This window comes from Pleurodeles waltl, chromosome 8 (genome assembly GCF_031143425.1).
Source record: "Pleurodeles waltl isolate 20211129_DDA chromosome 8, aPleWal1.hap1.20221129, whole genome shotgun sequence".
NCBI lineage: Eukaryota > Metazoa > Chordata > Amphibia > Caudata > Salamandridae > Pleurodeles > Pleurodeles waltl.
This window is the reverse complement of record NC_090447.1, coordinates 1,201,796,951-1,201,823,552: the sequence shown is the minus strand read 5'-3', so window position 1 is coordinate 1,201,823,552 and position 26,602 is coordinate 1,201,796,951.

Below are 26,602 nucleotides of genomic sequence, written 5' to 3'. Positions count from 1 at the left end.
TCTTTCTTGGCATCGTTACCCCCTTTTCTGCATGATGTCAGTGTGTTTGACTGTGTTCAATGGGATCCTGCTAACCAGGACCCCAGTGATTATGCTCTCTCTCCCCAAAACTCTGTATTTCATCCCAGAATTGGCACACTGGTGCCCCATTATAAGTCCCCAGTATTTTATACCTAGATACCCATGGCATAAGGGTTCCAGGGGATCCCTACGGGCTGAAGCATATATTTTGCCACCCATAGTGAGCCCAAGCAAAGGGTTCTGCAGGAATGCCATTGCAGCCTGCATGAAAAGGTGCAAGCATCCTTTCACTGCCACTTTTCACTGTACCTGGTCACTCATAAGTCACCCCTATGGCAGGCCTTCCAGCCCAGAGGGCAGGGTGCAAAGTATCTGTGTGTGAGGGCACCTCTGCACTAGCATAGGTCTCCACGAACTCCAGGCCCTTTTTCCTAGACTTCATGAGTGTGGGGATGCCATTTTACACTTGTACTGGACATAGGTAAATACCTGTGTCCAGCTACATAATGGAAACTCCGAACATAGGCATATTTGGTATCAAACATGTTTGAATCATACCCCAATGCTTTTGCAAGCATTGGATGTATGATTCCATGCACTGGGGGCTCTTTAGAGGACCCTAAGTATTGCCATTACAGCCTTATGAGGGTTTCCAGGCAGCCCAAGCTGCTTCCACCTCCCAGACAGGTTTCTGCCTTCCTGTTGCTTGGGAAGCTCAAGCCCAGGAAGGCAGAAGAGGGGTGTTACGCCCGCTCCCTTTGGAAATAGGTGTTACAGTCTTGGGAGGGGTAGCCTCCCCAAGTCACTGGCAATGCTTTGAAGGGCACATTCGGTGCCCTCCTTGCATAAACCAGTCTACACCGGTTCAAGGACCCCCAGCCCCTGCTCTGGTGCGAAACTGGACAAAGGAAAGGGGAGCGACCACTCCGCTGTCCATCATCACCCCAGGGGTGGTGCTCAGAGCTCCTCCAGAGGGTACCTAGACTTTGCCATCTTGGATTCAAGGTTGGCAGGGAACTCTGGGAGCATCTGAGTGGCCAGTACCAGCAGGAGACATCAGAGCCCCCTCCTGATAGGTGGTCACCCAGCTAGGTGACCAATCCACCTTTCAGGGCTATTTAGGGTCTCTCTCTTTGGTAGTTCCTCAGATTCAGATTGCAAGGCTCTAGCAGGAATCCTCTGCACCCTCCACTTCGACTTCTAACTGAAGAAACTGCATCTGGACGCTCCAGTACCCGACAAGCTGCAACAAAGAAGCAAGACGCCTCCTGCAACACTGTATCCACGGCTCCTTCCAGCAACTGCAACTTATCCCAGGTCCTCCATCCTCTGAGGACAGCTTGTCTTAAGCCTGCATCAGAAGGAAGAAGGAATCTCCCTTGGGGTAAAGGAGACACGCCCCTGATTCTGCAGGCACCAACTGCAACAATGACTGGCTGCGTGGATCCCCTCTCCTGCTGAGTTGCATGGATCCTGCATCGCAGGTGGTGGACTGAAGTGGTCCCGACAGTACTCTCTTCCAGCTGTCCGATTTGGGTGGAGGTAAGCCCCTGCCTGCCCATGCAGGACAGTACCCCCGTGCATCGCATCCTTTGCAGCTGCCAAGACTTGTTGGCATCCTTTCCACAAGATCTTCAGGCATCTTGAACCTCCAATCCCCAGAACTTCATCCTGTAATGCATGGCTCCCGGAGTGGTTCTCTGGAGGCGTGGGAACCTTTTTCATAGTGCTGCATGGGCCTCTTCCTTAACTTTTGTGTCCCCATCCTGTGGGACTCCTGTGGGTGCTGCCTGGGCTTCTGTGGGCTCTTTGTGTTGGTGAGGGCCCCCTCTGACTCCTCCTCCTGGGTAGAGTGCACCTGGTCCTTTCTGGTCCCTGGCAGCTCCACTTTCCACTAACTGCGAGCTTTACATGTGCAAAGGCTTGTTGGCGAAATCTGAAGACAAAACCTGACTGCAATCCTCCTTCCAGCATGGGACATCACCTGCATCTTCCAGGAACTCAACTTCATCTTCTAGGAGGGACTATACTTCTTTACTGTCAACTCACCTCTTGCACCTTCAGTCTGGTGGGTAGGGGCTCCTGCCCTTCCTGGGCTCTTCTGTGCTTCTTGGACTTGGTCCCCTTCTTCCACAGGTCCTCTTGTCCAGGAATGCACTGTTGGTGTATTGCAGTCTCTTCTGAGCTTGGCATCATTCTTCTTCTCTGTGTGTATTCTGGGGAATGTACAGTGATTTACTCCTGCTTTCCTGGTCGCTGGGGTGGGTTGTGGTACTTACCTTTGGGCTTTCCTAGTATTTCTAGCTCCCCTCTACACACTCTGCTTACCTAGGTGGTGGACCAACTTTCGCATTCCACTTTTTTAGTATATAGTTTATGCTCTCCCTCGGGGTATTTCTCTCTATTGTGATTTTCACTAATTGCACTGTTTTCTGTTTTTATGCCTATTTCTGCATAGTATTGTATATAATTTATGCACTACTTACCTCCTAAGGGAGTGTAGAATGTATAGTGTTTTTGGTATTTGTGTCACGAAAATAAAGTACCTTTATTTTTGTAACACTGAGGGCCAGGTTTGTACTTTCTGATGCAAAACTGCGCTAATGCAGTTTTGCGTCAAAATTTTTAGTGTTGGCTAGCGTAATTTCTTAACGCCACCTGTGCATCAAATTTATACTTTGACGCTGGGTGGCGCTAAGAATAGGATAGAGTCATTTTACCTGACGCCAACCATTGCGCCTTGTCGTAAGGCAAAATTACGTTAACGCAGGAAAAATTACTCTAATCTGGTTTGCGACATGGAAAAACATAGCAAAACAGATATGCGCCATTTATCCACGCAATAGCGTAAAAAAGCAACACAAACAGAGCAAACAGTGCTAAGGAGCCCCAAAATTGATCCCAGAAGTCAGGAGAGACCTCAGGGAGACCCCAGCCAACCAGGAACCTGCCAGGAGGACAGAGACAAGACCCAGGGGAGAGACAAGAAGAAGTATTGCTTCAGCGCAGAAGAGCATGAAATTCTGGGGAGAGAGGTGACGGAGCACCAGCATCAACTCTTCATCAACTCTAAATTGTCAATTGGGAGGAGAAAGGCAATTTGGCAACAGATTGTGGACAAGATTAACAGTGTGGCAGAGGTCAGGGGAGCTGTGACTGTGTGTAAGAAAAGCTGGCATGACTGCAAACGCAGGACAAAGGAAAAAATGGCAAGGAACAGGAAGGCAGGACTTCAGACCAGAGGTGGGAGTCCAGCACCGCAAGAGGACTTGGACGAGATGGAGGAGATGGTTGCAGCCATCATCCCGGAGGATATTGTCACTGGTATCGCAGGACAGGACAACGCAGACTACCAGGAAACAATACATTTGCAGGGTAAGTTGCATAGGGGACAAAAGTGCCTAAATGTCAAGTGCAAGAAGGGGGAGGCACATACCTACTACACAATGCATGTCCGCCCTGAAAATCAGGCAATGGAAAGGACAAAGGGGCACGGCACGGGATTCCCTGCACTGCCCATGCCAGGTGCGTGGGCTGTGCAGGGGCATCCAGGGGCACAGCACAACACAACACCAACAACCTTTGCATGGGGGTACACTGACATGCCAAGGCTGCTGGAAATGCTGAAGCAGACCAGGAGGGTAAGGTAGAACGTAAAACTGATATGGTGTCACAGGACAGCTGGTATTGTCATAATGTAAACTAGAGGACAATGCCCCATCTCAGGCCATTGGCTCAAGTGGCATTTACCACTGACAACAGTCGCCACTACTACCTGTGCTGTGTGTGCTGGTCAATTAGGAAATGGCAGTTAGGTGCCCATGGCACAAACACACTCAAAGTGAGGGTTCAGTATGACTACATGATCAATCCCCATCAATCCCTATCCAAGTGCAATTCCTGTCAACTGCTCATGTCCATAGACTCAATAAACATCAGGCATTGTCACGTACATAATGATGTACACAGCAGTAATCTCATACCCATGCTGCCCATTCCTGGGTTTACCTCTGTGCCTGTTTCGCAATAGCTGGAGGGGGAGGACATATGTCTGTAGGAAGGCAAACACACCCGCACAGTCACAAGTGGAAAAGGAACTTTGCCAGGCGCATCAGTGCAATGCAATGTAGCACGCATAAGCAAACTTCAACATGAGAAATTACCAATAGTAACACCTGTATTGTTTCATGGAAATGCCATACATGGTATGGTGCTAGGTCTCAGCACTGCCTAGGTGTATGTGAACAATGATAGACTGGGACAGGACCATATTGTTATGGGTGGTGCTGTGGAATCAGCACACCAACCATCATTGCAAGGCCTCACCATGCTAATGGAAGCAGAGGGAGGGTTGATGAGGACAAGAAAGTGGCAAGCCACAATTTGGACAGACCCACACCTAGAAGATGTGACATAGACAATTGCCCAAACTGCCCACACTACATGTGACATGCAGGTGGGGCATAGGGCTGAGAGACTGCAAACATTAATGACAGGAACAATTCATGGGAACCAAGACTACAATGTACCGCCAATAGGAAGTCAGTGACGTCACATTCCAACTGGCGCAACACAGACACGCTAATTGTACAATATCTCATTGCAGAGGATGATGGCTCTCCTGTGGATCTGTCTGTCCTGGACTACCCAGATGACCTGGATGACCAGCTGACAACCATCAGCCAGGAACCCCTCCAAGATGTCCTGGAAACCCTCCAGACACCACCTCCAGGTGCAAGGAGGAGCATGCATGTAGCACCCATCCCATAGGACCCACTCACCACCCCAATAGTACAACCTGCCAGCTTAAACATAGCTGAAGACTCTAATGACACAGAGACCACCTTTGAGAGGACAGCAGTGGGAGTAGAGCAGAAGCTGGCCAAAGAGGTGGGGGTGGGGATGCAAACTATGGCAGCCAGCTTTGAGGGGATGCGCATGTGCATGATGACGTCCGCAGAACAGTCAGCAGATGTGGGCAGATATCTAGGCACAAGGACCCTGATTTATACTTATTTTGCAGAGCATTAGGGTCATTTTTGGTGCAAAAGCGGCGCAAACCTACAAAAGATCATTGTATTTTGTAAGTTTGAGCTGCTTTTGTGTCAAAAAGGGATGCAAATGAAGGGCTAAATAAGTATAAATCGAGGCCAAGGTATCTACAAGATGAAAGTAAATGTTGGCCACATCCCCTACAAGCAAGTCATTGTGTATGTGACATTTGCTTTAAAACAAACATGCCTCACCCACAACATACAGCAGGAATGGTTGTGTAAGAGTGTTTGGCCAAACGTCAGCTGAGAGTACAAGTAAAACAAATAGGCGTGAAATTTGTATACTTGACCTCATCTGAAATTGGCACTACTCAGTTTAGCAGTGTTGACATGAACTTCAGACTGCAGGCAGACATCCCACAGCACCCAACATCACGACACAGGATCAAAACTATTACAGCTTAAAAAGCAAACCTACCTGTCCAATACATTGGAACCATAGTCACTTTGAGTGGTGGGTACAATGGATGGCAGATCTATTGAGATTTAGATTTGTTGTAGCTGCCAATGTGACAGCTCAGTTGGAAGTGGGAATTAACATGTAAAGAGAGGGATGTGGATGCAGTACGGAATACACAGGCCAACAAACAATTGGCACTGTACACTCATGCAAAGACCCTAAGCCCCAAGCATATGACACATGCAGTAAGGGAGTACCTAAATCTTTAGGAACTATGTACGAAACAGAACTTAAAACTATGTAACACACCTATACTAACCTAACCTATTCTAACTATACATTACCCACAACTGGCCCTAAATACCCTATGCTAATCTTACTTACCACATTTACCAACACACTCTAAACATTTGCCCCCCACCCCTCTTATATGACGAGACACATGTAGGACAACATATACTAACCTAAACATATACTAACTAATACTAAACAAATATATAGGGGCTGATTCTAACCCCGGCGGTCTTCGACCGCCGGGGCGAGGGTCGGCGGGAGCACCGCCGACAGGCCGGCGGTGCCCCGCAGGGCATTCTGACCGCGGCGCTTTGGCCGCGGTCAGAAAGGGTAAACCGGCGGTCTCCCGCCGGTTTATCGCTGCCCTCAGAATCCCCCATGGCGGCGCAGCTTGCTGCGCCACCATGGGGGATTCTGACCCCCCCTACCGCCATCCTGTTCATGGCGGGAAAGCCGCCATGAACAGGATGGCGGTAGGGGGGGTCGCGGGGCCCCTGGGGGCACCTGCCGTGCCCATGCCAATGGCATGGGCACGGCAGAGGCCCCCGTAAGAGGGCCCCGCAAGGTATTTCAGTGTCTGCCTTGCAGACACTGAAATACGCGACGGGTGCTACTGCACCCGTCGCACCTTCCCACTCCGCCGGCTCGATTACGAGCCGGCATCCTCGTGGGAAGGGAGTTTTTCCCTGGGCTGGCGGGCGGTCTTTTGGAGACCGCCCGCCAGCCCAGGGAAAAACTCATAATACCCTCCGCGGTCTTCTGACCGCGGAGCGGTATTATGGGGGCGGAATTCTGGCGGGCGGCCTCCGCCGCCCGCCAGAATTAGAATCACCCCCATAGTTTTTTGTATTTTTTTTTATTCTTTTAATTTTTTTTTGACATACACAAAAGCCCCAACATTGACCCCCACCCACAAACTAACATGTAATAATATGAAACTCCCCCAACCTACTTATCCTATCTAAACTACCACCCTACTCTAACCTATCACTAAACCCCTTAAACCCACTACAAAATAGGATGAGGAATGAGGAGGGAGGGTATTGAATTAGGGGTGAGGGGGGGCAAGAGTTCACAGGTTTGCCCTCCTCAGTGTCTGTTTTATTGCCTTGAGCCTCCGGGTATTTTTGTACACATCACTCTGTATTGTGTCAAGCGTTTTCAACACTTTCCTCATGTCCCTTTGGAGCTCAACAATTGCGGCCATGTCCATTGCAGCAGATGTGGTGGTCTGTGTTGCCGAGGTTGATGGTCCAGAAGGTGTGTGGTTGGTGGTGCAGATGTTGAATGTGCAGCAGGTGTGGTGGTTGGTGGTGCAAGGTTGACGGTGCACCATGTGGGGCTGATGTGACGGTGGCCGCTGTGGTACTGGAGCAGGTGTGGTGGCGGCTACAACCGTTGTGGGCAATGCCAGTCCTCCATGGCTGAAAGTTTGTCATTCTCCTGTGGCTCTCTCTCTCTGATAGCATCTTGCCATCCTCGGTACCCAGACTCAACATCCATTATGTGTCTGTATCTCACTGCCCGCTTCTGGAAAGCCCTGATCATGTTGGCAGCTGTAAAAATTAGACAGGCAACCATCAGTGTCATCATTGCGTGATGCATGTACAGATAATAATCCAACACTCTGCCTCAATTTGCACATGCAGTCCAAATCACAGTCCAGATGACATAATGTCCCTGATGAATAAAATTGCAACACTGCCTACCCATCATGTCTTTTACACCACAGCAAAGCACAACAAGAGTTGGACCAAATAAAGTGATCTGTGCATTGATGTAGTGCAATATGTCACAATGCAAAGGCAGTGAACAGTTCACATGGGCCAGGCTGACTAACCTTTATCATCTGAATCAACTTCAAGGCACCCAAGACCAGTGATTTGTAGATGTAATTGACAGGATGGTATGCAGTTGCTAATCATAAGGGGTCACTGTTGTGTGGGACACATGCATGCTTGAATGAGATGACTGGCATCTACACTGTGACCATCAGATCTATATGTTGTTCTCCTACCCCTTTGCCTCATGGGGAATGGGCATGCAATACATCATCACAACTGTCGAGGACAACCACGAAGGCATGTCCAATTGTACATGGATTTAGTGAGTGGAACACATGTGAGGAGGGCTGCCACCTAGGAATCAGGTATCCATAGGTCATTCACATCTACATTCATGTGTCCAGTTGTGGACAACCATCAACACCTGATCTGCCAATACAATTCCCAAAACACCCACATTGATGCCAGCACACTTCTGGCCTTGACCTGCATGCACGCCTATTGCATACCACATAAGTGTCACATAAATGGAGTACAACTTATGGGGCTAGATGCTGGGGGACAGTTACCCATACAGTCCTACATGCACATTATAACACAGGGATGCACAATTTTGTGTGGAAAACTGATGCATCACTATCTTGTGAGAATAATGGTATGACTCAGTGACAATATACTGACACTGGAGCACTTCCAAGTCACATGTGGGCCTACATGTGGCTACTAATCACCTTGTTCACACGCTGCTGCCTATTGGGCAGCACAAGACTCCCAAGATGTAACTCTCTGCCTGTGAATGTCTAACCCTTGCACAGAACACTATCAATAGCCAGTCAGTAATATATCAGATCACGTGCAGGCTCATCATATCTTGCAATGAGTACAACACACAAGAGTCACTCACACAACAGCTGCAATCACTACACAGGACAGACACTATCACACTTACTGGATATGTCTGGGTCCTGAAATCGAGCCACTTCCCCGATGGTATAGGGGGCAGGTCCACCTGTAAGACATGGAAAGGAAATATATGCTCAATGTCAGATCCCCGTACAAACGTGTGCACAGCATATCACAGTGTGTAATATTTTACATGAGTGAGATGGTGATCCTGCATGTAGACTCCAACAGACATACCACTGCAAACTCAAATTGACACTGACACTCCAGTGAGTGATAGCCACACATTTGCACACATGCACTGGGCCTAACAATCATGTGGTGCTAATTTGTCAATGTGATACTCACCAACAGGGCCACCGATCACCACACACAGGTGGTCCAGCAGATCCTGCTCTCTGGCCACCAGGTCAGCCCAGCGATGCTTTAGCTGGTGCTCATTCCTGCTTGTGCGGAATACTCGTTTGAGGTGGTAGAGCACCTTGCCCCACCGCAGCCGCCTTGCCTCTGTGTGAAACCCCTGTATCACACGCCCACCCATCTCCAGCATTAATGGCAGAAAGCGACACACTAGCCACACAAAGCCCCCAAGCTCCTCCTCCCCCATCAGGGTCAGCCTCGCCCTTCCCGACATGTCCTTGCACAGCAAAGCAAAACAGAAAAAGTGTAAAAAGGAAGAAAAATAAATGTAAAAAAAGGAAACTTACAGCCCACATCTAACTAACCCAACAAATCTAACCCCCAAACAGACACCCAACAGTACAAATACAATCCATCTGACACTAAACTACAAAAATGCACATACACAGGTTCAACAAACAAACAGAATACACAAAAGACATCAGAGAGACTCCACAAGATACAAGAAACGCAATCCAAACACCAGCAACACCGAGACACAGCCACACAGTCAAGAAAAAGCACAGACTGGAAATTGAAAGTACACCCACTGTACCATGCCTGTAAACAGGATTTCCTATTACATCACTTCCTTAATGCGTGTATTTTTTGATGCATAGAATGTTAGCGTGAATATTTTTGACACATAACCTACATATTTTGCAACATACCACACATTACCTGTAAACTTCAATTTCAATGGATATCTGCATGCGTGTGGTACGCAGGTGGAATTAAGGCTAAGGGCCCATGTATGTTTAGTTAGCGTTTGCGGAATTTTTTGTTGCATTCGCGTCAACATTTTTGACTCAAACTGTGATTGCGTGGTTTTCAATTATTTAACATGCATGCACCCTGTATCGAGATGAAGATAGGATTGTATGGCCTGCAGTGTGTGGTATAGTGGTTGGCCACATGTGGTAGAGCATGCCACTGTGTGTTTTGTGTGTGAATGATCTGTAACAATATGTGTGTTTCTGAAGGAACGGCATGCAATACATTGGACGTAATGCTCATGTACGAATGTGTTACAAATGGGTACCTACATCTGATTTCAATCAGTGATCTACAACAGTGATGATATGTGTTTGAAATATGTGTTGACTCATTTGTCATTCGTCTGTAGTTGTTTGACTTTGGGGACATTACATTTCACACGACAAACAAAACTCAGGAATGATTGAGGATGGCTGATGAGTGCTATGTCGGATATTGTCATTAATAGTTGGTTATGATTTCATGGTGACATGTGTGTGAAGTACCCATACGTCGGCCATGTGTACATGTTTGATACATACAATGTTTGAGACACTGTGCCTTAATTCCACCCATAAAATGCTAGGTACACGTCAGTTTGACTCATAAGAATTACCTATGTTACTTATGTTGCTGTGGTGGACCTGCTGCCCTGGCTGCATGTGTTCACATATATTCAGATGTGCATTCCACAGAAGTGTCCAGTTCAAGTGTGTGGGCATGTGTACCCTGTGTCAGGATTGGGCTCCATGGTGTTACGGTTTCGTGCAGGTCTAGTCAGGAGTCTGTTAGGGGCACCCCTTGAGTTCACAGAGTATCTCGCAAAAAAGTAGTGTATCAACACAGAAGAGCAGCTAAAGGCATACAAGTGGAAAGGCCATCTATGGTAAGGCAGAGAAAACAGAAATGTGGAGGCAGAGCAACCTTAGTGTGAACAAATATGGAACGGGTCAGTAATGGAAAAACATGCAGGGCTTATCACTAAGATTGTTCACAGGGTAGGGCTCGGAACTTCCCACAGCAACAGGGAATGTCAGTGCCTCTGTGCAGATTAATCTTACAGCTAGTTACCACACAAGCCCCAAAGAAAGGAGGCAGCAGAAATTATTCTGTATGTTGACCCTTAGGGCACAAACAAGGATTGTACTTACATACAAGAGACTAACCCTTGTGGTCCGGCTGGAGGAACAGTGGCAATTCCTGGAATACAGCCATAGCACACTGTCACTGTTAGGCACTAATGACTACATGCAACACTAGACAAAGGATGGTGGCTGGATTTGCCTCCTGGAAACCAGGTGCCAGACCAAATAAAAGGAAAACACTTCTTGACAGGTGAGGACTGATAGGACACTTACCAGACACGATAACCCAGGAGGAAACAGAAAGCGAGGGAACCAACTAGGAGGCAAAGCCAGGCACAGGGAACAGGCGCAGGTTGAGGCAAAGCCTTGTACAGGTCTGGGAAACAGAAAGCAGGCTCTGGCAGAAACAAACATGAAAAAGGCTGAGAAACAGGGAGCAGACTCTGACTGGAACAAGCAGGAACAGGACTGTGTAAATAGAGAGCAGTTTCGGGCATAATTAGGACTGTAACACAATCCAACAAGGGGTCTGGAACACAAAGGAATCGTACTCCAATGCACCACGAAGATATTCAGGGAATGGCAGCTTCTAAGCAGTTCCAGGCAGCAGCAAGGCCAGGGCAGAGTGACATGGCTGGGCTGCACAAAAGAGGTCACAGGTGTGGGCAACTTCAGTCTCTCACAAGTCCTGGAGGAGAGAATCCAGTATAAAGGGACAACCAGACTTTTCCCATAGGAAGAAATTGACAGAAGATTACAGGTCTTACCAACTACCAGGCAGTGCATTTATGGGACCTGAAGTCCATGCAAGCTAATGTAGTTCTTCTATAGCATGCCACGTGGAAAAGGGAAGCAAACAGGAGTTAGAAAGGGACTCTGGTATGTGTTAATGATGATTCCCAGGGTACAGATAGTCCATTTACAGTGCCCCCTAGAGATGGGAGGGCAGAGACTTAACACATGGCAGTGTCAGGATTTATTTCCAGGGATGGACTGCGCAAGACATGTGTTGTGAACATTGCTTGTCATACCTGGGACACTCATGCTATCCATTTTCAGAAATGATGCCCCCCTTGTCACACAAGCTCATTGCACAGATTGCAAATGTCAAACTTACTAATATCAGGGGTCTGTTCATACATTCCTGTTTCCACTGATATTTTACATCTACTGCCTCATGTATGGGGCGCTTATTTACCTTATGATTGGAGATGCCATAGTTGTATGTCATGTGCTACAGTAGCTCATGTTAGCAATGTGAATGTGTGTCATACGCTGTGGTCCATTGATTTTGTCTTTCTTATGTGAAATTCAAAAATGAGCAGTTTTTATATGTGTGTGATGTTTGCTGTACAATCATACACATCACATGTGATGTTGCATCAGAAGTAGTCAGATATGTCTCACATTCCTAAAGAACATGTGATGGAGAAAGAAGAAACCAGAGCAGGATTGTGTGATCAAGTAAGGTGTTTAATTACATATCCCAACAAGGTCTGTAGAGTGACTATTGGTTGAAAGAATTTTGAGCAATTTGCTGTCTGTGGCGCATTCCTGCAGGTGTGTTTTGATGTTCCCCCTCATTTTCCCTGGCACTATCCTCCTCCTCAGGCAGTTCTTGCTCATGCTCATATGGGGGATGTTCCTCCTCATACAAATGTTGTGCAGCATAGCACATGTAAGTATGATTTTGCAAACAATGTGTGGGGCATATAGGAGGCTGCCTCCTGTGATATGCAGGCACCTGAATCTGGACTTCAGGATGCCAAAGGTCCTTTCTACATTGGTGCGTGTCCTCCGATGTGCCTTATTATAGATACGCTCTGCTGCTGTGCTTGGGTTTGTCAATGGGGTCATGATCCATGGCTGGATCCCGTAACTGTGATCCACTGCAAAAAATAAAAGGGGTGAGTATTTTGTTAGTGCTTGCAACAGGAATGTCATGTAGCATGGCAGTTGATATCTTGTGTTGTCTGTGACTCATATGTGTTTGTGGTATTGTGTGAGATCCTGGGCTTCTGTGAGGTTTTTTTCTGCAGGGGGTTCTTTGACTTGACAACTTGTGTTTGTTTCATTGACCTGGGATCTATGATTTTGTTTCCAAACTGCTGATCAGTATGCATGTACCATGTGCTGTGTAGTGTCCTACATGTTTTAGCGTGCTTTCACTGGAGAGGACGTGATACTTACACACACACACACAATGGATTCCGATGTGGTGGGAACATGGTTGCACTGCATGGCCTGAACATCACATCCAATGAGACATATGTCATTGCAGATGAAATGCAACAGTGAGGCCCTTTGATTTGGCTTGGTGACAATGCACAACACATCTCCATAAGTTGGCAGCACTGAGGTGTTCATTATGAACAATGAACAATTGTCCCATGTGTGATTGGTTCTAGGAAAACTTTTGTTGTTCCGTCTGCCAGTGGCTCATGTTCAACCGTGCACCTACACCACCAAACTTGCTCCAGGTAACATGGCTAACTGCCTTGTGAAGGTGGATGTATCTGTGCAGGAAGGGCCCTCTCCTTGTACATATGTTTTTTTGATGGACAATTGGCTGATTCAGCGTGTGCAGCAGTGTGCAGTTTGCATTACGGGGCACATCAATATGTGTTCATAGCACAGTACACTTCCTTATTGCTACCTGGTAACTAATACTTGGTAAACTGAGGCAGCGTCAAAATGCAATGAGTGTTACTGTGGCATGCCCACAGCAACACCCATTGCACGCCTCTTCCACGCAAAGTGCTGGGTGTGAAGGGGCCATATTTACAAGGTGGCATTAAGCCACAAAAAGTGGCTTAACACCACCTTGTAAATACAGCACAGGGCATTGCGCCACCAGAGCAGCACAAAAAGTGAGGCTCCGGTGGAACTTGGGGCTCATAAATATGCCCCTAGGAATTTAGGGGCATATGTAGGTACCCCAAGTGCCACCTAAGTGTACCTTTTGGTGAAGCTCAGGTGTCAAAATGCCCTGCCCTGTATGTACTAGGTTTAGCAACACAAAAGGATTATGGACGGAATGCCGAACAATACAAACATTCACCCCCAGTCACAGATCTGGGCTTAATCCATCACTTTTTTGCTTACCATTCCACCCCAGTTTGGACCCAACCATATGAAAATCAGTCTTGACCCTATTCCCTATGGGAACAGTCAAGCCCGAACTGCCAGGCCAGGTCTTCTCTGGACCAGAAACAAGCATCCTGGGACCAGTTTCAGGGTATCATCCTTCATCAGCCAGACTAGCTTGAATCTAGTGGCATAGCAAGCTTAATACCCACGTCTGGGCATACCATTCCCACTTGGGACAACAAATGCAAAAACAACAGATGATGGACAGAATGCAGAACAAATCAGACATTCACCCCCCAGTCACAGATCTGGGTTTAATCCACCAGTTTTTTGCTTTCCATGCCATTCCAGTTCGGACCCAGCCATATGCAAATCAGTCTTGACCCTATTCCCCATGGGAACAGTCCAGCCCGAACTGCCAGGCCAGGTCCTCCCTGAACCAGAAACAAGCATCCTGGGAATGGTTTCAGGGTATCACCCTTCATCAGCCAGGCCCGCGTGAATCTGCTGGCATAGCAAGCACGGAGCCCATGTCTGGGCATACCCTTCCCACTTGGGGCGACAAATGCGAAAACAACAGGTGATGGACGTAATGCAGAGCAAAAGAGCGAGGATTGAGCCCAGATCTGTGACTGGGGATGAATGTTTACATTGTTCAGCATTCAGTCCATCAGCCTTTTGTGTTGCTAAAGTTTCCCTAAGTGGGATGGGTATGCCCAGATGTGGGTCCCTTGCTCACTGTGCCAATGGATTGTGTTGATACAGGGGCTTTGACTATATGCAATAGGTGTTGTAATGTGCTGCTTATTTACATGGTGAAGTATAGCTATAGTGAGTGGCCTATGTTGACGTTGTGTATATTTTGTTGTGCATTGCTGAACCAAAATGTCAGTAAATGTGTGGCTTGGGTGAGGATGGTGCATCTTGATTCAGGGCCTATGTGTCCCGATGCAACCCTTTAGCATGCATTGAGTGTGTTCTATGTGTCTCCCCCTTCTGCCATTAGTGGAGTTCCAGATATCCCCTCCTGCAACTTACCCTGCATTTGTGGTGGTTCCAGGTAGTCTGTTGCTGTCCTGTCCTGTGATTCCAGTGACCAGCTGCTGCGGTATGACCGCTGCAACCATCTCCTCCAGCTCATCCAGGTCCTTCTGTGGTGCAGGACTTCCACCTCCAGTCTGCAGTGCTGCCTTACAGTTTCTGGCAAGTTTCTCCTTAGTCCTGTACTTGCAATTGGGCCAGCGCTTCTTCACATCAGTGACACTGTTGATTTTGTCCACTATTTGTTGCCATATTGCGTCTCTCCTACCAACTGGAAATTTGGAGGTGAAGAAGACCTGGTGTTGGTGTTCCGTCACCTCTCTGACCAGGATGTCATGCTCCTCTTTGCTAAAGTGACACTTGCGCTTTCTCTTCTCCTTCTCCTGTGACTTTTCTGAACCCTCCTGGCTGGTACTTGGGTGTTTGGGGTCTCCCTAGGGTCTCTCCTGGCCTGATGATTCCATCTTCTCTTGCAATTGCACTCTTTCCTGCTTTTGCATTTTGTTTTGACGCTAATGCAGTGTAAAAATGGCGCTAACCCTTTTGCGACATGTTAACGTGCCGCAAAAAAAGGTGTCCCGGCACTTTTGCAGCATAAACGCATTTTTTCCTTACGACATTGCACAGCTATTAGCGCATTTTTTACACTAACTATTCCTTAACAACATCCTATGTCATTTCATAAATATGGCACAAGGATGGCGCTAAGGAATTTCGCTCGCTTGCGTTAATAAAAATGAGGCAGAACTGCGATAGTCTCCTGAAGCTATACTGAGTCATGGGCCTTAACTTCAAAAGGTTGTATGTCCTTGTGCTGCCCTGATGAAATGGGCTAGTTTGTTTTTGACTGGTGTACATTGCATAATATAGAATTGTGTCATCCATACAAATTGACTTGAAACATAAAGGGCAAAGTTGAGAAGAGGTGGACTTGAGGAACCATATGGTGCCTCCTTTACACCCGAGCTTCCTTCCTTTAATTTCTTCCAACAACGTGTGACTTTTAGTGTGTGAATGAGGAGAAATGGCTCTGTACATTTGTTATTTCCCTGAGACACCTTTGCAAGCATGAAATGTTTGCTCACTACAGGTAGACACTTCCAGTCATCATGTCCCCTTCCCTTAAACTCACAACAACCAAAACTGTCACATGTCCACACAGAGGTCGCTGTCCTGAATGTGAGTAACAACACTTTTCTAAATGACACGCATTTCTACATCCGCTCTTATCACACGTTTCAGGCTCACAATGTGTAAAGAGGGGTCATTTCTACCACAGACCATTTTTTTGCAGCATGTGCTCATGTATCATTGTGTTAATTTTCATATTTCTAAGCATGAGAAAGCTTCAGAGCAGTTAGATGGGATTAGCAGGGAGCTGTGCCAACATGATTGACTGAATGTGTATTTCTCCCATCATATGTTTCATTCAAACTGCAAATTCGTGTATTTTCTCAAGAACCCACAGCCTCTCTCTCAGTGCTTAACTTGAGCCGGTCATTGATGTTGGGCCCAACAGCACCTATTTTGGGGCATTGGCACTTATTTTTTCTTCATCATACTTTGCTCCAGAATAAGAGAAACAAAAAACTGAAAATAAAGAAAGAAGGCGAAAGAAAAAGTACAGGAGTGAGTTTAAGAGGCAGGGAGTGTCTGGAAATGGATTAAACATCCATGAGACGGAATCAAGACTACACAGTCTTGGTATTGGGCACCACAACCTTCAGCAGCTTCTGAGAAAAATTACATGGTCAGAACTATTTTAAATTTTTTCTAATTTTGCCACATTCTATACTTTCCATGTACACTTTTATGTGCATTATCTTTTGATAGAGAACTGTGCCGGAGGGTGGTGTACCTCTGACCTTGGGAATGTTGTTTATCGGGTGCATGTGCATACCACCAGGTTTCCAAGATTTGTTGAAACAAACAGCAGAAGCAGCAATTTTGTGAATGGCAGAGCACAGCGCAGTGGTGAGATGGAAGGAAAATCAAGGAGAAGGCATGCATAAAGCAGGGCTGAGAGGCTGGAGAAAGCGGTGAGAAGGAGTAACAGGCAGGCAGCAGGCATGCACACAATGGGGCTGTGAGCCCAGAGAAAGTGGTGGGAAGAAGGGACAGGCAGGCAGCAGTCACTCAGAAAATGGGGCTGAGAGCCTAGAGAAAGTGATGAGAAGGAGGGACAGGCATGCAGCAGCCATGCACACAACGGGGCTGAGAACCCAGAGAAAGCGGCTAGAAGGGGGGATAGACAGGCACGCACACAACAGGGCTGAGAGCCCGGAGAAAGCAGTGAAATTGTATTTTCCCTGGTGGAGGTGGTGGTCCCTGGGCCTCGGGGGAGGGTTGGGTGTCCACACGCCCCCTGTTATGTTTGTAATTAACTTCAGCCCCAGGGAGGTGGTGGTCCCCGAGGCTTTAATGAGCCCTTGGAGGGGGCCCATGCGCCCCTCCATTTTTCTAATACCCTGCAATGCCACCGGGTCCTGGCCCACCCAGGGGCTATTAAAACGATAAGCACGGGTGACAGCATTTATTTATTTATTTTTGTTTACATTTTTGGCAGATTCGTGGATCCATCTGTGGATTTTTCCCCTACGTGTTTGCATGTGGGTTTTCCAAGACCAAGGCTAGGGTGTTATGATATCTGTACCCTGCCCCCATTTCTTTGTTTGGCTTCTTTTTTGGAACTTGGCTGGTCAAGTCCCAAAATGGCTGCCAACACTTCCTGGTTGAAGTGTTCATAGCTAATCATATCTCAGCACAAGATCTCTGGTATCTGAGGCTCTAGATGTCTTTATTTCTTTTCCATTTAATATCTCAAAAACTACTGAATGAATTTACACCAAATAAAACAAGGGTGCTTTCTGGACCAAGAGCTGCCTTTCCGCCAAATTTGGTGTAGTTCTGCCCAGTGGTTTGGGCTGCAGTCATGTTTAAAATCCCAATATGAATTAATATTGGAAATGCAGTTTTTTTGCCCCTCCCTTATTCTCAGCCCCCACTTTACAGATCACCCTTAAACTTTCCATGCACAACAAGACCTAACTTGACACTTTGTTTGGAAAATTTCATGGTGATTCGTCAATCACGCCAAAGATAGAGCCAAGTCAAAAAACACTTTTTCTATAGAAACTAGGTCCTCACTATGACTACCTACTGGCAATCGCCCTCCTAATGCTACCATGTGTGCTCTGTGTTTAACATACGGTGCACCATGGTGGTAGTTAGGGAACTAGCTTCAAAGTTTTTGATGCCAATTTGGTGCTTTGCAGGATTAGCGTCTAATATTTTGACGCTAATCTTGCAAAGCACAATGAGGCCCATTGAAAACAATGGTGTGCCTCCTTTTAACACCTGCTCTGTGCAGGTGTTAAAATGCTGCTAAAAATGGTTCAAATAAATCTTTTTGATTTCATTCTGCCATTTTTTCATTCCCCCTAACAGGGAAACACCCCTCTTGCATACATCATGCCTGGCGCAGGCATAATGTGGCGCAAGGGGTTACAAGGTGGAACAATGTATGCATTGTATCACTTTGGAAATATGGCACAGGGAAAAGGCAACATTAGCGCTGCCTTAGTGTAAACAAAAATTAAACTAAGGCGACGCTAATGTGGTGCAAGGGGCTTTTAAAACTGCCTACATTTGTCAACAGGTGCCCCCCCATTATGCCAAGATTGACCTTCACTATGCCAGTGACAGCAAGTTCTACTCTCACTCATATTCACTCTCAGTTTCATTCACTGTCTCTCCCCTTACTCACTCTAACTCACACTTTCTCACTTACGCATTCTGATTTATCCTCAGTGACACTCAATCACTCACACACATATGTACCCATGCTTTACTGATTCTCACTCACACTCACAAATGCACTTACATACACTCGCTGTTTTGCAATCACTGACCCTCACCAAGAACTACTGGTGTTTAGGGGCTCTGCTTTAATAAATTGTTTTCAGTAGTCTCCTATGGCCTTAGGGCCCTGATGCATCTGCACCTGCTGCACAATTAGTAGCGGTGCCACTGACTCATTCCTACTCACAATCTCCACTCTCACAATCTGCACCTGACTCACTCATTCGATCTCACTCACACTGCTTTACTCATTCCCTTGCCTTCATTTATTCATACTAACTCTCATACTTATTGATTCTCACACACTTTCACACTCATTAACACTTTCAGTCATACTAAATTAACACACATACTCTTGCTCAATCTCTGTCACTCCCAAACACATTTTCACTCACACGTGTACACAGAAATAACACTGTGTTTTTTTTTTTACTTAACTTTGTCCCTTTGCTGGCTACTCAAAGGCTCCATGGCAGCAGCAAAGCAGGAATCCGGTGATGAACATTGGAACCAACAAACAATTATTCCCAAAGAAGAGCCAGACAGAACAGAAGGGCCAGGATTAACAGGAAAACGCAACTCAAGCCTTCTTCCTGCTTCATGATAGGATTGGAAGCACAGCTCTGCACAGTGTGAGTGCCAGTATATAGCTTCTAATCAAGATCTCAGATTTAGTATGGAATAAAACAAACCTGTAGTAAAACCGTGAAATTTAAATTGAGTTGGAAAATCCCCAAAAAAGATCGAGAGTTCTACTGCAGTCTGGTGTCCAGGTATGCTGCTACTAATACACACAGACTCGGGGGATTCCACGAAAAATAGAAGGTTAATATATAATCGTCATAGATAAGAAGCAGGGCACAGAATAAAGCCAGTGAAGCATGTTTTATTATTAACTCAAACAAGGTAAGAGCAACATGAGATAAGTAAATAAACGCTGCCTGCTCTGTCTTCCGGTTTGTGCTAGGGCAGTGTCATAAAAATTCTTAGCCTTCCAGTTATAAATGCAATTAACAAACAAAAAATGGGAAAGTCAGATACGCCAAAAAGGAGACACATTTGTTGCAATTTTTTTGTTTTATCGTAACACAAGTATTCCACAAGACAATAAAATGTTTCGCTATTCAAAATCAACAGTCACATCACTCAAAACAATAGTCAAGCGCTGCTTTTAACATTTAGATTCACTGTGTCTTTATACGCTGTTGTTTAAAAATAAACATACGTGCAGTGGTGAATAGAGCACGAATATAAACAAATGCACCTATAATTCGTTTAGGGCAGTGATTCCTAACCTTTAGATTTTTGTGGACCCCCATTTAATCATTATTGGGTCCTGGAGATCCCAAAGGGGCAATACTGGAAGCCAGGAACCCCAGCTTAAACATTTCGAACCACAAAACAATACACAGAATATACAAAAACAAACATTCGTCAAAATAATAGCCAAATGATGAAATATTTCATTTAATTCCCAAACAGATATTTAAAAAATCTAAATTTTAATAGGAAGGGAAGGTTAGAACCTTTCTAAACCTAACTGAGGCCACTTATCATCTATACTCTATTCTGTTTAATAGCATTGCTCCCATGAAACAATCTGAGGAGACCAATTAAATTTTTAATTTCCAGTTTCAGATTCCTTCACATTTACAGATAGGGTGACCACCCGTCAGTAAATTTCACTACTGCCCGTAATTTCGCCCTGCCCTCCATTGTCCTGATGAAAGGCTTAACGGACGGCATTTGTCCATAATTTTAGCCTTTCACCTAAAGGACAACGGCCGGCAGGTCGAAATTACAGGCAGATCCATTTCCCCAGCTGGATTGAAAGGCAGGGAGTCTCCTGTGCTCTGAGGGAGGGAGGGGCAAGACAGATAAGAAAGAGACCTTCTTGCCAGGGGGTCTCCTTCCCTAAAGAAATGCAAATGTGGGCAACTGGTAAATCTGCAAATGCAAAGTGGCTGGGAAACCTGCATTTACTTTAATCAAAGGAGTCACTTGAAGCTTTCTGATGACAAAGATATTTTCTTTTAGAGAGATACTGTAATGGTGTTCCAAGGTGAGCTGTGGAGTGTGTGATTTTAATGGACTGCTATAAAAAAAAATTAGTACTAGGTACAAACTTTATATCATTCAAATCTGTATTTTAGAAGGACTTTTTTTATTTAACCAAAATGTATTTGTGCATTTTGTAGCAGCCTGTATTATGATGAAATTGTATTTATATAGCGCTTTCTACCCCTGACGGGGCATCAAATTCATGTTTAAAATAAAGACTTACACATTCACAGTTCTTTCAGGGACCTCAGTACCTCATAGTACTAACAAGCATTGGCAAAGCCAATAGGTCTCGTCTAACCAAGAGTTATTGGCTTTGCCAATGTGTTTTAGCCATGTTATACACCAGAGTGGCTGCTGTTCAGCATGGCTAAAGATAGTGGCACAGTGGTGTGGAGTGGAGTAGAGTGGCATAGGAGCAGTGGCGTTGAGCCCAGTGGTGCAGAGTACAGTGCAGTGGGGTGCAGTGCAGTGGTTTAGAGTGCAGTGGCATGAAGTGGCGTTGGGCAGAGTAAAGTGGCATAGAGCGGCAGAGAGTGCAGTAGTGTAGAGTGGTGCAGTGGCATTGAGTTCAGAGTAGGCTCATATGGCATAGAGTGCAGTGGTGCAGAGTGGATAAGTGTAGAGTAGTGCAGAGTAGAGTACAGTGCTGTAGAGTGCAGCAGCATAGAGTGCAGTGGTATGAAGTGGTGTTGGGCAGAGTAAAGGGGCATATAGTGCAGTGGAGTAAAGTGGCATACAATAGAGTACAATAGTGTAGAGTGGTGCTGTGGCACAGAGTGCAGTGGCGTAGAGTGGAGTAGTGTAGAGTGGTGCAGAACAGAGTATAGTGCTGTAGAGTGCAGTTGCGGAGAGTGGAGTGATGCACAGTGCAGTGCCATAGAGTGCAGTGGCATAGAATGCAGTAAGACAGAATGCAGTGGGACAGAATGCAGTGGCATAAAGTAGATTGTTTCACAGTAGAGTGAAGTGGCTTAGAGTGGTGAGGTGCAGGGTAGAGTGGAGTTGCGTAGAGTGGCATAGAGTGTGATAGCATAGAGTAAAGTGGTGTAAAGTGCCATGGCATAGAGTGCAGAGGTGCACTGTAGATTAGAGTGATGTACATATGTTAAAGAAACACTAAGTACATTTTAAAATGTTTACATTTTGTTTGTGCAATATACATCTCAAATATTTTGAAGATTCTATATGTACTTGACACTTAGGGATAACCCAAATCACTAGTTTGGCATTTGCTCAATTTAAAAACCATTTAAAGACGTGGACAAAGCAGGCAATTGCCTTGCACAGCCTTGCAAGGAGTCTGGCCCATGCTCACTCTTCACAAGCACGATCAGCAGACCATTGCACCAGAAGAGTTTGTCCAGGTGGATGGGTGTTGCTTGTTCAACCACTTGACAGTGCCCCTTCTGTTTCTCTCCAGTGTACAGAAACAACTCCCTAGGTACCCAATACCTTCGATAGTCTTGGTGGACCCATCTTGTCTGATATTAGGAATTGTCCCACATTGTTCTCTTCCCTATTTATCCGGTTCTTAACAACAACCATTTGAACACTTGCCTTGGATCTCCCATTTGATCTCAATTTCATCTTCCTCTTTTATTATCATCTTTGATTGGTAGTCTCGGCTCCCATTTCTGAGATATATGTAGAGTCCCAGACATACACTCTAGTGCTGTGAGACTGCAGGCAATTTGTGGGTACCTCACATCCTGACATTAGGTGTGAGACTGTCACCCACACCATGTACCCTGCTCATTAATTATTTTTTAGGTTGAAAGTCCACAGGCGTTTGAGGTGTGCCAGATGATTTTGTTCAATTTGTTTAAACTAGCATAAGGTTATTTACCTTAATGTTTCCCAAACTGTTTGCCAGGGGTTTTAAAATGTTTAGAAACAATCAAAAGTTTGCTGTTACTTTCTCTTCAAGAAAGATTGGGCAGATTTGGGTAGGGGTGATGGCCTTGACACAGTGCTGAAGGACATTAATTTCCTACTAAATAAGAACGTACTGTGACACCTGAATGTAGTATCCAGGAGGCAATCACAAAAAGTTAATAAATAGTGCTATGTTAAAAACGAGTAAATAAATGCAGTGACACCATAGAGAGGCATGCCTCTCTTGGGTGTGTCTGTAAAACGGACGTTTGATCTTGATTTTTGTCCTGACTTTTGACTTTTTGTCCTGAATTTTGACCCTTTGTCCTGAAGCTCCCAGATGATCCAGGAAAGCTATACATTCTTGAACATAAGAGAAAATTCTGAATTTAGCAGGAGGTGAATTGTGTAGCTAACTCAAGGGAAGCAAGGGCCTGATTACGAGTTTGGCGGTCCTAAGACCACAACCCTGGCAGTCCAACCTCCAGATTACAACCCTGGCGGTTGGACTGCCAGGAGGCTGCTGCCACCACCAGGATCAGTGATCCCCCATGGGTTGGCGGCTATGAAAGTCGTGGTCAGCCACAGCGGAGCAGAGTTCGACGCTGCCGTGCTGATCACGACTTTCCTGTCCGCCAGCCTTTTCATGACAGGGTCCCCAATATGAAATTCTGGCAAAAAGGCAGAGTTGGGCCATAGGGGGGCCTATATCATGGCAGTGCAGGGGTCCCCCTGACAGCACCCTCAGAATGCGCACTGTCTGCTATGGCAGACAGTGTGCACTTTGAGGGTGCTGTGTGCAACGGCATTGGCCTCAAGTCTAAGCCCAATGCCACCCCACTGTTTCCCCCGGTCAGCCTGGCAGAGACATAAAAATGGTAATAAGATGATGGGGAGGCTGCCAGCTTGAAGGCAGCCTTACCACTGCCATGTTGGAGTTTGGGCGGTCAGACAGCCGAACTCATAATCAGCCCCTAACTGTTGAATAAAATGAAAATTAGTAGGAGAAAACATCCATTTGTCACAACATTTTAACTGTAACTTCTTCTGACAATGATTGATTTACAAAAGCAATACATTGTTACCTCCAACAGACTCTTCTGGTTGCAGTGATATATAGGGTTTGTAGGTACTCTATAAACATGTTGTATCCAGAACCAACAACTGAGCTGCATTTTTCAATTATTTTTCATTCTGTACCAACTAGACAGCAATTCATATAGTAAAATATAAAGAGTGAAAAATGGGTATGAAGAAAACCTATATATTTCTAAAATTTGCACAAGATACTGAGCTTAGTAACTGGTTATTTTTACACCTCTGAATGTGTGGTTACCCATAACACATTTTGATTTAGATGGCATTTTGCAAAATGTCTTATTTCTTGCACACTGGCTTCCATTTGAAAGGCATAAGTGTGGGGAAATCCAATTGTGAATACCAAATATACTACTATTCTGTGTTTCCACATGTTTCCCAATAAAAACAGTATCTTCCTTGGGTGGCTGAGCCAAGAGCCTGTGACATAAAATGCCCTAAAACGACACCTGGAACAATCATATTTCACATAGCAAAATCTATGATTCTTTACAGTGTGGGGAGCTGTGGATTTTGGACCCTTGCTCTGCCGCCACCAGGGAAACCTACCATACCCCAATATTTCTGAAAACTAGACACCTGGTGTGTCCAGGGTGGTGTGGCTTCATCCTAACTAGGTTTTCTTATCCAGAAGCCTTTGCAAACCTCAAACGTTGGATAAAACACACACTTTTCTCACATTTTTGTGATGGGAACTACCGGCAGCCATAATTTTTCTAACACCGAGCATTCCCCCACATCTTCCAATAAAAATTATTTTTGTGTGGGTTGGTCTAGCACCAGTGACAGAAAATAGCCCAAAACATTGGTAGGTCAGATCTTTTCACTCAAAACCGACCCATCTTTTGCAATTTGGATAGCTGTGGAGTTTGAACCTTAGCACAACCAGCAGCAGGGTAACCTACCAAACCCACACATTTCTGAAAACTAGACACCTGGGGCAGTCCAAGGTGACAGGACCTGTGTGGCTCTCAGAGGTTTACTTACCCTTCCACACATCAAACACTGGCTAAAAACCAAATTTTCCTCACATTTCTGCAATGGAAAGTTCCGTACTCTGCTGGGAGCCACAAATTTCCTACCATCCAGAGTTTTCCCACATCTCCAGTTAAAAATGATACCTCACTTGTGTGGACGGACCTAGTGCCTGTGTCAAGAAACGGCCCAAAATGAAACATGGACAGGTCAAATTTGTCCTCTCAAAACCGTCCCTTTTAACAATTTGGATACATGTGGATTTTATGCTATAGCTCAGCCGGCACCCAGAGAAACCTACCAAACCCACTATTTCTGAAAACTAGACACCCGGGGAAGACTAGGGTGGCATGACTGGTGTGGCTCTCACAAGCTCTTCTTAAAAGTCCTTGCAAACCTCAACATTTGGCTAACAAATACATTTGTATTACATTTCTGTGACGGGAAATTCTACAAATTACCAGTAGCCACAAACTGCCTACCACCCTGCGTTTCCCCACATCTACCAATAAAACGGTGCCTCACTTGTGTGTGTGTGGGCCTCACCCATGACAAAAAATTATCCAAAATGCAATATAGACAAGTCAAATTTTTCCACTCAAAACCATCACTTTTTTTTGGCAATTTGGGTACTTGTTGATTTTGGACCCTAGCTCACCCGGCACTCAGGGAAGCCTACCAAATCCATATGTGCCTGAAAACTAGAAATGTGGGGGAGCCCAGAGTGGCATGAATTGTGTCTCTCGTGAGGTTTTCTTACCCAAAAGCCCTTCCACACATCAAACGTTTACTTAAAAAACACATTTTCCTCATGTTTCTGTGATGCAAAGTTCTGTAAACTGCCAGAAGCCACAAACAGCCTACCGCAAAGTGTTTCCCTAAGTCTCCTGATAAAAATGTTACCTCACTTCTCCACATCTAATGTTTGAAATTTCGTGATTTATTCTTTCTGCATGGCATATTCATTAGCTGCAGCTAGAGGCTTGACATATTTTGCTACGGGTAGTCTAAGGAAAATGGAATGAGGCCTTTGCCAAGAAAATGGCTTTTGTGTTTTCAATAATGTTAAATGTGCACTAAGTAATTAGTGGAGTGTTATGACATTTTTAAAGAACATTCTGTAATTAATTTAATTGCATTGTGCTTGCTTATTTTTGGTGATGTAAACCACATAACATTCAACTACCACTAGAGCCCTGCCCTATTTACTTTCTGTTCTTGCTGCTGCTTTTATGACCCATGAGACCAGGAGTAGCAAATGAAATGGCATGGGTACCAAGTGTGTTGATGTGCAATTATTGAAATGCTTTGATAATGCTTTAAGCAGCCCTAAAAATTATTTAGCATGGGCTAATACAATCACAAAAATGCATCCTCACTAGGTATCTATTACTTATGGTTATGCATTACTATCTTCCATAATGGGTGTACATGGATGTAGCTTAGTCAGTGAGACTGAGGTGGTGTGAATCTCAAATGTACCAACTAAAAAATCAATGGTCTGCAGGATAGAGGAGCGAAAAGGGCAAGGGATGAACATTTTCCTTGAGGAACAGGGTCAGTACTGACTTGCATTAGGTGGGCCTCTAGCTTCAGTGGCACAGTGGGTGAAAAGAAATCAGTGGCAATGGTATCCTGAGTGACTACCAGTGGTTAGACTATTCACCTTTTGAGTGCTTGATTTCCACTAGTACGTCTGGAAATCCAAGAATGGAGAAGCTTTCTGAGCCTATTACTGCCAATGTTTGTGAATTCCAAAAAGTAGTAAACATGCACCCATTAAAGAAGTCCTTCTATAGGTGCAGATTTACTATTTTGTTGGTAAACCAATCACTATATAAAGTCAAGTTTCTGTTTCAAAAAATGAACAAGTTAGCAAACTTAGAATGTCAAGAAAAACCA